Here is a 12,367-nt window from a genome sequence, read left to right as displayed (position 1 = left end):
TCTCGAGATATTAAATTGCATTGTGCATGTGCTAACAATTTTATAAAGTTTCATATTAAAGATACATTATGGGAGATTTTTATAGAGAGTTGACCTTTCTTGCTATAACAGTTCAAAAGTAGATGATGAAAGAAGAATATATTGAAAATTTCAGTCAAATTACTTTATTCTGAACATAGTTATCATCGTTGTAATATTTGACTAGAAATGGTAGTGAAATGTGCCTTCACCTTGACCGATCGTTTGATTGACAGGCGTTAACTCCACCAACATATCTCGATTATCAAGTAAAGTTTTCAATGGCATGCGGAAAGGCTCTACAGCGGCCCCGCTAAGTACACTCTATCATTTAGCCTCGATCTAACTGACGTATTCTCATCAGGGTGCGCCATATTTGAATTTATCAATAAGTGAAATCCTATTTAAATCCGAGCTGTAGCCGAGCCATCCGTGGGTCTACAGAGTTGATTTTGGGCTTGTTGTTTAAATAAAGATCTAATTTATAATTTCTATAACATCTGAAGCCTAAATTAAGACTTGCAATAATCAGATTTTGCTCTTGCATAATGTATGCACAAATAGCGGAGACGGGGTTTCAGCCAGCTGATTTAAGTTATTTCTTTAAATACAGTAAAGCTTGAAATATGTCAGTTTTCACTCTTTAGAATGTTTTTGTAAATACGTTTCTATTGTAGTTTCCGTGGCGTATTCCCAATAAGCGTTAAAATCAATGATACCCTTAATCCCGGTGCTGATCAATGTTGGGTTGTGTGAAACATGCTAACAAATCTCAGGTACGATATAGGTTTGATTCTGTTTGAGAACAGCATCAGAGCAACATGATTGTTTTCATTGGAGATGGGGCGCAAATATTCAAAGGGGTCGGAAAATAACAAGTAGATTAAAAGAGCCATAGAAACCTACTTTCCGGTGATGTATGACACAATAACTGGAATTTCCTATTAAGACACGTATTTTGACATTAAACACTCGCCCCACCCCACCACTCTCTTTAATTCAACCAGTGAAGGCTACCAAACTTGTATCAATTTTAATTTAAAAAAGTATATATGCATTCCGCCGAAAATATAATAAATACATTTCAAGAGAGGATTAACTTTACTTTTCAGTATAGATATACGGAATTTAAGCCCTGCATTTTTATTTCAAATACCCCCCCCCCCCACACACACACACACCCTTTTCACTTTTCAAGGCAAGTAAATATAAATGTGCCAGTAAATTATTTATATATTTGAAAAGAACCATGAACTTGCTTTCTACTGATATGTAGCATGATATCTGGAATTTCGTATTAGAACTCGTAATTAGACATTGAATACCCACCCCCCACGTAATTACTTAATAGAGTTCAGTATTATCCAACTTTGATAGTTTTTCAAGGTAAGTAAATATAAATGTTCCAGACAATTATTTACATATTTGAAAAGAAAAATGAAAGTGCTTTTCAGGGATATATAACATAATATCTAGAAGTTCGTATTAAGGCCCGTATTTTTACTTTGAAAACCCCTCCCATCATTTAATAGATTTGTGTACCATTCGTCTTTGATCACCCCTCAAGGCAAGTAAATACAAATGTACCAGAAAATTATTTATATATTTGAAAAGAGCAGTAAACGCGCTTTTCAGTGATATGTAATATGATATCAGGAATTTCGTATTAAGACCCGTAATTTGGTAGTGAGGCCAGCTTGATTCGCAGTTAGTGAACGGTAAGTATTCTTAGTGAAGGATGAGATAGTGAGGGCTGACTTGATCTCGTGGCCGCTTCAACATTGATAAATGAAGTCGACAACCCGACATCACGACATTTTTACGCGACAATACGACATTTTACGCGACATTACGACATTCTTAATGTCGTGGTGTCGGGTGAAAATGTCGTAGTGTCGGGTTATAAAATGTCGTGATGTCGGGTTGTCGGATTGTCGGATTGTCGTGGTGTCGGGTTATAATGTCGTGATGTCGTGGTGTCGGGTTGTCGCCTTATGAAGGGCGACACCACGACATCACGACATGATACCAATCAGCCACCATAGCCGAAAACCGAATTTGACAAAAATCAAAAAATGTATTTTTCACATGTATTGCGCCCTTCATTTCTTTCAATACGGCAACCTGAAAGTGGTCCACTTTCTGAACTCCAATCAACAAATCAACCAATCAGGCTGTTGTCGTTGCCTTCACATGACACCAGACGTGTCACTGATGAAACAAATATGCCCGAAACAAATGTCGCGGTTAGTGCGAGCCATTTGTGACAATTTCTAGGTCCCAAATATTAGCGATTTTATAGCTCCTTTAAAAGCGAATGCAAGTTAAGTATATGTTTAATAGCGCTTTTATCTAGTGTATCTTTTATTTTGATTTTTCTTATAGAATAAGGCTATATAGCAATTATGTGCGCTTTTTGTTGTATAATACTAATAATAGTATGTTCATCTATACTTCTCGTTTAAAAAATGTATGTTTTATCTCCTATAGACACTTATTCGCTGGAATCTATGACATATCTATCCACATCCCTGTTTGTCGGGACATCTAACAATATAATAGGGCATATAAATATATAGTGAGTTGGTAGAGTTACTTGGGACCCAAGATGGCGTCATTTTACACTTGACGTCATATTAGTGTGGGAGAGTGATTTTATTGGGGAATATTTTAAAGTCACCAATACTAAGTTTTAAATGTTAGATAATATGTTCCACTTCACTAGCTTTAGCTATCCTGTGTTTCTATCGACTTTCTATCCACTATCTTAAGTTAGAGTGAGTTTCTTCTCACTTTTGGTATCTTGTCTTGGTTTTAACCTTTGAACCTGAGTATATTGTGGTCAGGTGATTTGGTATCCAGGGAATGTTTGGACACTTAGGTAATAGAGTTTGAGGCAATAGGTTGACTATTTTCAGTTCTCCATATTGCAACTTATTTCTGTATAGTCATAGTTTAATTAGCTAGTTTTAGATATTTCATTTCTAATATAGTTTATATAGAAGTTAGATTAAAGTATTCAATAGTTCCAGTGATTGCCAGGTAGGGTATGTATTATATATGGTTTTATGTAGTTTTATCCTAGTTTTCAAAGTCTTGGTCATGTTGGACATATAGTGTCAGATATATTGGATTTTTAGTAAAATGTAAAGTTCCTTGGGTTTAGTAATGGTTTATAGTTAGTATAGTATACATTTCACCACTTTCATTCAAATATACTTTAAAACATCTATTGCATATTCACACATTCATATATTTTATTACAGATACTTCAAAGGTACTTCACCTTTGACAGTCTGTCTAGCCAGCAAAACCCCTCTCTAGGGTAAGCTACTTATTAAGTGTTTAGTTATTTAGATTATTTAGATTGGTATTATTACATACATATACTTTAACTTGTAGCTGTCATACAAGTTAGCAGGATGAAGTTAATTATATAGGCAGTATTTAAGATCGTGTTTAAGTGACTAAGTAAAATGGATTTATAGATAGGCCTATGTAGCATGTATCTAGTATGTATATTTCTACTACTAAAGTTATGATGCTATTATTAATTTGTAATGGGGTATAGATATAGATTTTATCAATTCAACATATGTATTATTATATATATTTAGTCTTATTTATTATGTATTTCAGGGTTTCTGTTATATCTGAATAAACCGTTGAATCGAACCCTTGGTGTGGTTTTTTCTACAACTAGAGAATGGACCCCCCGTAACATTTGGAGCCCGATAAATTTTGATGGTATAATGGTATAAAGATTAATGGTATAATGGTTATCAGTTTAATGGTGATTTTGAAGAGTATAGACTACTATAGAAGATAAAATTCAGTGAGCTCACACGCGTGCGCGATCAACAGCAATAGCAGTATACCAGTGCAGTGACATTAACTTTATTTAGTATATTTTGGTGATTTGTGTTTCATTTGGATTTATAAGGATTTTCCATAAGGTCTGTTAATTAATTTATTACTTAATAATTACATAATTAAGATTATTTAATTAAGATTTATTTCTGTTTTGATATGTGTAATAATATTGTTAGGCCTATAATTTAAAATTATTTCATAGATTATCTCCCTTTAATTGGTATTATATACATATAAGTGGTTATTTATTGAAACTTAAGTAATTCTCAGTACTTATTAGTAGAAGGTACTTGTAATTAAGAGTAGTTCTTTTCAATAGGCGTAAATATTTTGTCCTAGCCCTATTATTTACAGCATTAGTCCCTAAATTTTCATAAATAGTGCATTTAAATTTTGGAGTTAAGAAACTTCATCCATTTTGTATGTTTACAATTTGTGTTTCCTGTCGGCCATATTTGTATAAGGTTATTGCTACTTCCTGTTTACATAAATAGTTATTTCCTGTTGACCCAAATAGTTACTTCCTGTTCACCCACATACATCTTCTTGTTTACATTTACAATTTTTTGTGAGTAAAAACAAAGTTTTACATTACATAAATCAAAGCAAAAACATAGTACATTAACATTATAACATTCGTAAATTATACTTAAAGATATTTTCAGGTGCGTTACACAATATATATTCATTACATTCAATTTTCATTTTCAGAATTAGATATGTTGGTTTCGCGTTTGGGATTTAGGTGTTTATCCAGATTCTGATTTTGTCAATTTAGACTTTGTGACTTTTCAGAATTGGGGATTTGTAAAGTTGAAGTTTCAGGTTTCGCTTATTTTCAGATTTGAATAATTTGACTTTGAAGTGTATTGATATTGTGGTTTTGATTTTGGAAAGTCAATGGTGTTGTTACATTTGACTTAGTCCATATTCAATTTCATATATTGTCGATAAGTTGTGTTTGTATTTTGAAGTTTGAAGTTTGATTGTTTTATAGTTTATTTTCATTTGTATTTGGCGGTACGTGATCTATACTTAGTTTATATTTCGTCATATTTCATTTCATACTCTATTTCCGTTTATATTTCTCCTTAATTCACAGCACTTAACCACTAACTAACCAACCTGCACTTATTTATTTAATTTTATTTAGTGGGTTTCATTGATAGTGTGGATTTGTTCTACATTATACTTCGGTTTGAGTTGATGTGTATTTTGTAAAACTTATTTGTAGTTTTGCAGTTTATTACTTTGAAAGTTTGTTTCAAAGTTTGGTTTAATTTGTATTTTGTTTGACTTGATCGTTTATCAACTTGTGAAAATCCAGTATTTGTTTTCCGCGTTTTTGAAGATCAGTGAATTGTGTTCAATAGTGTTTCGCGGGATTTCTTAGTATTTCGCGATTTATAGTGTGTTTGGTGTTATTCGCGATATATGTTTTATTGTATTTCGCGATATTTTCTCGAGTTTGGTGTTGTTTATTCGCGACATTTATCTGTATTTTGCGACATTCTATAGTATTTCGATATGTTTCACTGTGTTTAGTGTGTTGTATTTCGCGATCGTTTACAGTGCTTAACCCGTTGTATTTCGCGATATTTTACTGTGTATAACGTCTTTGTGTTCGCGTTATTTTTGTGTTAATCAACAAAGATGGCTGGAGTAGATGAGGGTAATGCCGATGTTACCATGTCAGAAGAAGAAAAGGCTAGTTTGTTGGATGCATTGGCGAGCATGGGTGCTAAACCAAAGGCTGATACACCGGAACAGCTGATTGATTGGATGTATGGGTACCTAAAATCAACGGGGAAGGTTAAAGAGGAAGAACCTGTTCAACATCAAGAACGAGTAGGTGCATCAGTTAGTGATATTCCTCCAACACCAAAGAAAACATCAGCAAGTTTACATATGGTTCCACAGACTCCACGAATTTCATTCTTTTCAGGCGATCCAACTGCCAAAGGAGATATCAGTTTTGATTTATGGAAGTTTGAGGTGATGACCTTGATGAAGAATGGACAACACGCCACTGATTCCATCAAGATGGCTGTGATAAAATCATTGAAGGGAGAAGCTGCTCGAGTGGCGATGCGTCTTGGCCACCAGGTTACAACAAGAACTCTTCTGGACAAGCTTGAAAGCAGGTTTGGGTCAGTGGAACAAGGACAGTGTCTGCTTTCTCAGTTCTACTCAGCCAAGCAGTTTACTGACGAGTCCGTGTCCAAGTGGGCCTGTAGAATCGAAGATTTGTTGGACAGGGCTAGGGATGAGGGTGAAGTGGATGCGGATACCTTTGAGAGCAAGTTACGAGCAAAGTTTTGGAGTGGTCTCAACCAAGATTTAAAGGATAGATCTGCACACAAATACGATCGTCTTACGGATTTTGAAGATCTTTTGAGGGAAGTACGACGAATCGAGCGCGATTCTATCATAGCCTCCACAACACCGGCCAAGTCAACTTCGAAGCCTCAACTGAAAATGATGCAAGCACCAGCAGATAGCGAAGTTGAGGATTTAAGAACCCTAATTGCAAGTCTTACTGCATCTGTTCAGTCATTACAGAAGGATGTTAAAGGGATGAAGGCTGATCGTCGTCAAGATTCTATTTATGCGTTACCACCACCGATTAGTTCTTCAACACCAGCTGCACAGAAAAAGAAGTCTCCACAAACAACATCGAAAACATCACAGCATCCCGACAGTAAAGTAATATGCTACCGTTGCGGACAACCAGGTCATGTTAGGATCGGATGTCGAGCTACACTTCGGGATGGGGATTTTTAGAGAGTGTCACTGGTGCGGGACAATCAGATGACATGTGTGACGCGAGTCCCAACAAGATCATTGGACACAGTAACACCACCATTATGGATATCAATGGGAAGGTATGTTCTACTTTATTGGATACCGGATCAACTGTGTCAACTGTATGTGAATCTTTTTATAACGACCACCTTAAGTCAGAAGATTGCGTGTTAACTCCCCTCGATCAGTTAATTGTTATTGAGAGTGCAGGAGGAGATAGTTTACCGTACTTAGGATGCATTTCAGTGACTGTAAAGATTCCAAGTTTCAAGTGTAAGTCCATCGACTGTTTATTTCTAGTGGTTCCCGATACTACGTTCCATAGAACTACTCCAGCTCTTGTGGGAACCAATGTGTTGAGACCATTATTGAACCAAGTACTAGCAGTCCATGGCCATAATTACCTTCAACAAGTACATCTTCCTGATATGTGGTGTTTAACTTTTACATGCATGCAGATACAGGACAAACAACTTGAAGGAAAGGTGGGATTAGTGAAATGTACCGAAGATGCTCCTGTTATGCTATACAGTAATCGTTCGATGTGTTTGTCTGGCAAGATTCAAGATTTAAAACTGGGTACCCGACAGCGAGTTATTTTCCAGAATTCTCCTGATTCTCTGATTCCAGCGGAAATAGAGGTAACACCAACTATTTTGGAGTTGTACCCAGGTGAGGAAGGGAAGGAAGTTGTAGTACGATTGTCGAATCTGTCGCTATCGCCTGTGAAGATTTATCCACATAGTATCCTCGGTGAACTTCACGTAGTGGACTTAGTGCGAAAGACGACAGTGAACAGTATTTTACCATCATCTACTACAGAATCAACCACCACTGATACGTTCTTGGACAAGATTGATTTCGCTACTTCTGCATTGAATCCAGATCAACTCCATACGTTTAAAGATTTCCTAAACCAGTGGTCCCCAATATTTTCTCACAGTGACAGAGACATCGGGAGTATTAGTTTGGTGAAGCATAAGATCCAGCTATCAGACGAAATTCCTTTCAAACAGCCTCATCGTCGAATACCACCAGGCATGTATGAGGAAGTGAAGGAACATCTTCACGATTTAATAGAAGCAGGGATAATAAGAAGAAGCCATAGCCCTTATGCATCTCCAGTAGTGTTAGCCCGGAAAAAAGACAACTCGCTCAGGATGTGCGTTGATTACAGGATGCTAAATAAAAAGACCATTCGCGACGCCTATGCTCTACCACGAATAGAGGAGATGTTAGACAACCTGGCAGGGTCCAAGTATTTTTCGGTTGTTGACATGAAGAGTGGGTATCATCAAGTGAGCATCGAGGATTCTGACATACCGAAGACGGCGTTCACAGTAGGACCACTAGGATTTTATGAATATGTGAGACTCCCGTTCGGACTTACTAATGCCCCTGGAACGTACCAGCGCCTAATGCAAGACTGTCTTGGAGATCTAAATTGGAAGATATGTGCTATTTTCATAGACGATCTTATTATTTTCAGTAGGACTTATGAAGAACACATCGAAAGACTGACACAGGTATTCACAAAACTCAGGGAGCATGGAATCAAGCTGGCACCAAAAAAATGTGAGTTCTTCCAGGAAAAAGTACGCTATCTAGGCCATATTGTATCTGAAGACGGAATAACCACAGATCCGAAGAAGACGGATAAGGTTGAATCCTGGCCAGTTCCAACCAACGTAGATGAACTAAGGAAGTTTTTGGGTTTTGTGGGCTACTATCGGAGATTCATCAAAGATTTTTCCAAGACAGCAAAGGTTTTGAATGACCTACTGGTTGGAGGACCAACTGTGAAAAAGAGGGGGAGAGCAGTGAAGGAGAAACAGAAGAAAGAGTGGAAATGGGAGGAAGCTCAGAAAGAGGCGTTCCAAAACCTCAAAACATCATTAGTTCAGCCACCAGTACTTGCCTACGCAGATTTTACTCAACCGTTCATCCTACATACAGATGCCAGTGGAGTTGGGCTAGGAGCAGTACTCTACCAGAAGCAGGATGGATTTGAACGAGTCATTGCATATGCGAGTAGGAGCCTAACCAAAGCTGAAAAGAATTATCCAGCTCACAAGCTTGAGTATCTGGCACTGAAATGGGCTGTCACAGATAAATTTCACCAATATCTGTTCAACAACAACTTCACAGTTTTCACGGATAATAATCCTCTCACCTACATCCTGACCACGGCAAAGTTGGACGCCACTGGACACCGTTGGCTTGCTGCCCTATCCAACTACAACTTTTCGATAAAGTATCGTGCTGGAAGGAAAAATATGGATGCAGATGCTTTAAGCAGGATGACTGAAAATGATTACCAGGAAGTGAGCTCAGATGTGATGGAAGCAATCCGAAATAGTGACACTGATGAAGGCTACATCCAAACCGTCAGCATGTCACACCAAGTATCACCAAACATGATGACTTTAACAACTCCCATTGTTAGCCTAGGAGAGTGGGAAAGGAGACAGGGTGAAGACCCATTACTTCGGCAACTCCGCAATGACATCCTGAATGGAAGACCAGCTAGGACAAAAACAGGATCACCAGAAGAAGCTGCATTGTACCGCCATTATGAACACTTCGTTCTTAAGTCTGGTACCCTGTATAGGCGCACAATGGTGGCAGGAGTTGAGATTTTACAACTGGTTTTGCCTGAAGCCTACAGACGTTTGGCGATTGTCGGAGTCCATGACGACCTAGGACATCAGGGAAGAGATCGAACTATAGGTTTAGCTCAAGAAAGGTTCTACTGGCCCAAAATGACGTTTCAGATAGAGGAGTATATACGAAACTGTCCTCGGTGTGTGCGTAGGAAGGCTTTACCATCAACCTGTCCTTTGGTCAACATCAAAACCGGTCAACCGATGGAATTGGTCTGCATGGACTACATGTGTGTGGAAGAGGCGAAAGGAGGCTATGATAGTATATTAGTCATCACTGACCATTTCACCAAATATACCCAAGCAGTGCCAGTTAGGAACACCACAGCAAAAACAACTGCCAAGGCATTATTTGACAACTTTATCGTGCACTATGGGATCCCTCAACGGCTACATAGTGATCAAGGACAGCAGTTCGAGGGAAAAATCATCAAGGAATTGTGCCAGTTGACTGGGATCGAAAAGTCTAGAACAACACCATACCATCCACAAGGGAACGGACAATGTGAACGGTTCAATCGGACTTTGCTGAATATGCTCGGAACTTTGCATCCTGAACAGAAGTCGGACTGGAAATCTTACGTTGCTCCACTCATCCACGCATACAATTGTACAAGACATTCATCAACAGGATATTCACCGTACGAATTGATGTTCGGAAGGAAACCAACCTTAGCTGTTGATGTTATGCTAGGAATTGTGGATAGTACAGAGGCCAAAGGAAACTACAACTCGTATGTTGGATCTCTGAAGGAAAAGCTGGAACACGCATATCTTACAGCATCAGCTTTTAGGGAGGATACGCAGGAACTTCAGCGGAAAAAATGCAACCTAAGAGCCAGGATAAATGTGTTGGAACCAGGGGATTGTGTTTTAGTGAAACGCCTAGTTTTTCCAGAGGGCAGACACAAGCTAGCAGATAAATGGGAGGATAAGCCATATAAGATTTTGAGACAGCCAAACAAGGACATACCGGTTTACGAACTACAAGCGATTGGTGGAAATGGTCGGAAAAGGACATTACACAGGAACCATCTTTTACCCATCAGTACGTTACCGGAAATTTCACCAGATGTCAACACTAGAACAAAACCAGTACCACGACCAAGAACTAGACAACCAAAGGTAATACCAGAACCGGAAGAGTCATCCAGTAGTGAAGAAGATGAGGTGTACTTAGTGGAGGATGCAACCTACTTGCAACCTGCTAGCACCACTGAGGTACACGATGGGAACAAAGGACAAGCTGAGATCGACACCAGTGTTCAAGATGGTGGAAGCAGGCCTGAACCACCAGACTCAGCTGTTTCTGAAGTGTCAGAGGAAAATTCACAGCCAGATGACCCGGAGCCTAGAAGATCGGGAAGAGAAAGAAAACAACCGCTCCGGTATGAAGATTATGTCATGTCACAGCAACCAGCATCTTCGGTACCTTCTACCCTACAGTTGCGTGCTGAACTGGCAAGATCGCTGTTACCACCAGATTTCATGAGTTTGTCACCAGATAGGTTGCAGGTCGTACTAACTATGTTGCCAGGTTTATGCAAGTCCTTGTTTCCGGATGTATTTTAGTTTAGCTGGTGTTGGCGACGGCCAGGTCATATTGTGATCGGATGTCGAATATGGTTAATGTCGGGGACAACATTTGCATTAGGGGGGAAGTATGTGGGAGAGTGATTTTATTGGGGAATATTTTAAAGTCACCAATACTAAGTTTTAAATGTTAGATAATATGTTCCACTTCACTAGCTTTAGCTATCCTGTGTTTCTATCGACTTTCTATCCACTATCTTAAGTTAGAGTGAGTTTCTTCTCACTTTTGGTATCTTGTCTTGGTTTTAACCTTTGAACCTGAGTATATTGTGGTCAGGTGATTTGGTATCCAGGGAATGTTTGGACACTTAGGTAATAGAGTTTGAGGCAATAGGTTGACTATTTTCAGTTCTCCATATTGCAACTTATTTCTGTATAGTCATAGTTTAATTAGCTAGTTTTAGATATTTCATTTCTAATATAGTTTATATAGAAGTTAGATTAAAGTATTCAATAGTTCCAGTGATTGCCAGGTAGGGTATGTATTATATATGGTTTTATGTAGTTTTATCCTAGTTTTCAAAGTCTTGGTCATGTTGGACATATAGTGTCAGATATATTGGATTTTTAGTAAAATGTAAAGTTCCTTGGGTTTAGTAATGGTTTATAGTTAGTATAGTATACATTTCACCACTTTCATTCAAATATACTTTAAAACATCTATTGCATATTCACACATTCATATATTTTATTACAGATACTTCAAAGGTACTTCACCTTTGACAGTCTGTCTAGCCAGCAAAACCCCTCTCTAGGGTAAGCTACTTATTAAGTGTTTAGTTATTTAGATTATTTAGATTGGTATTATTACATACATATACTTTAACTTGTAGCTGTCATACAAGTTAGCAGGATGAAGTTAATTATATAGGCAGTATTTAAGATCGTGTTTAAGTGACTAAGTAAAATGGATTTATAGATAGGCCTATGTAGCATGTATCTAGTATGTATATTTCTACTACTAAAGTTATGATGCTATTATTAATTTGTAATGGGGTATAGATATAGATTTTATCAATTCAACATATGTATTATTATATATATTTAGTCTTATTTATTATGTATTTCAGGGTTTCTGTTATATCTGAATAAACCGTTGAATCGAACCCTTGGTGTGGTTTTTTCTACAACTAGAGAATGGACCCCCCGTAACATTAGCATGACGTCATATGAAATTCCTGGCTTCACAGTTGTCGCAACTTTATCTATATACGGCTTTGCTTGCGACCAAAGCCCTGTATAGGGAAAGTTACGACCACAGATATCCTATAAAGACTAGATAGGCCACAAAGCCAAGTGCGCATCATCAGTAACGTCACAACGCGCCGCCATCTTGAAAGTTGTAGTCTATGTAAACAGGAAGTACTAAGTATACGGGCATAAGCGTAGATTTCATGTATTTTGTTTTTTCGCAA

This window comes from Patella vulgata, chromosome 9 (assembly GCF_932274485.2).
Source record: "Patella vulgata chromosome 9, xgPatVulg1.2, whole genome shotgun sequence".
Taxonomy (NCBI): domain Eukaryota; kingdom Metazoa; phylum Mollusca; class Gastropoda; family Patellidae; genus Patella; species Patella vulgata.
This window is presented reverse-complemented; position numbering follows the sequence as displayed.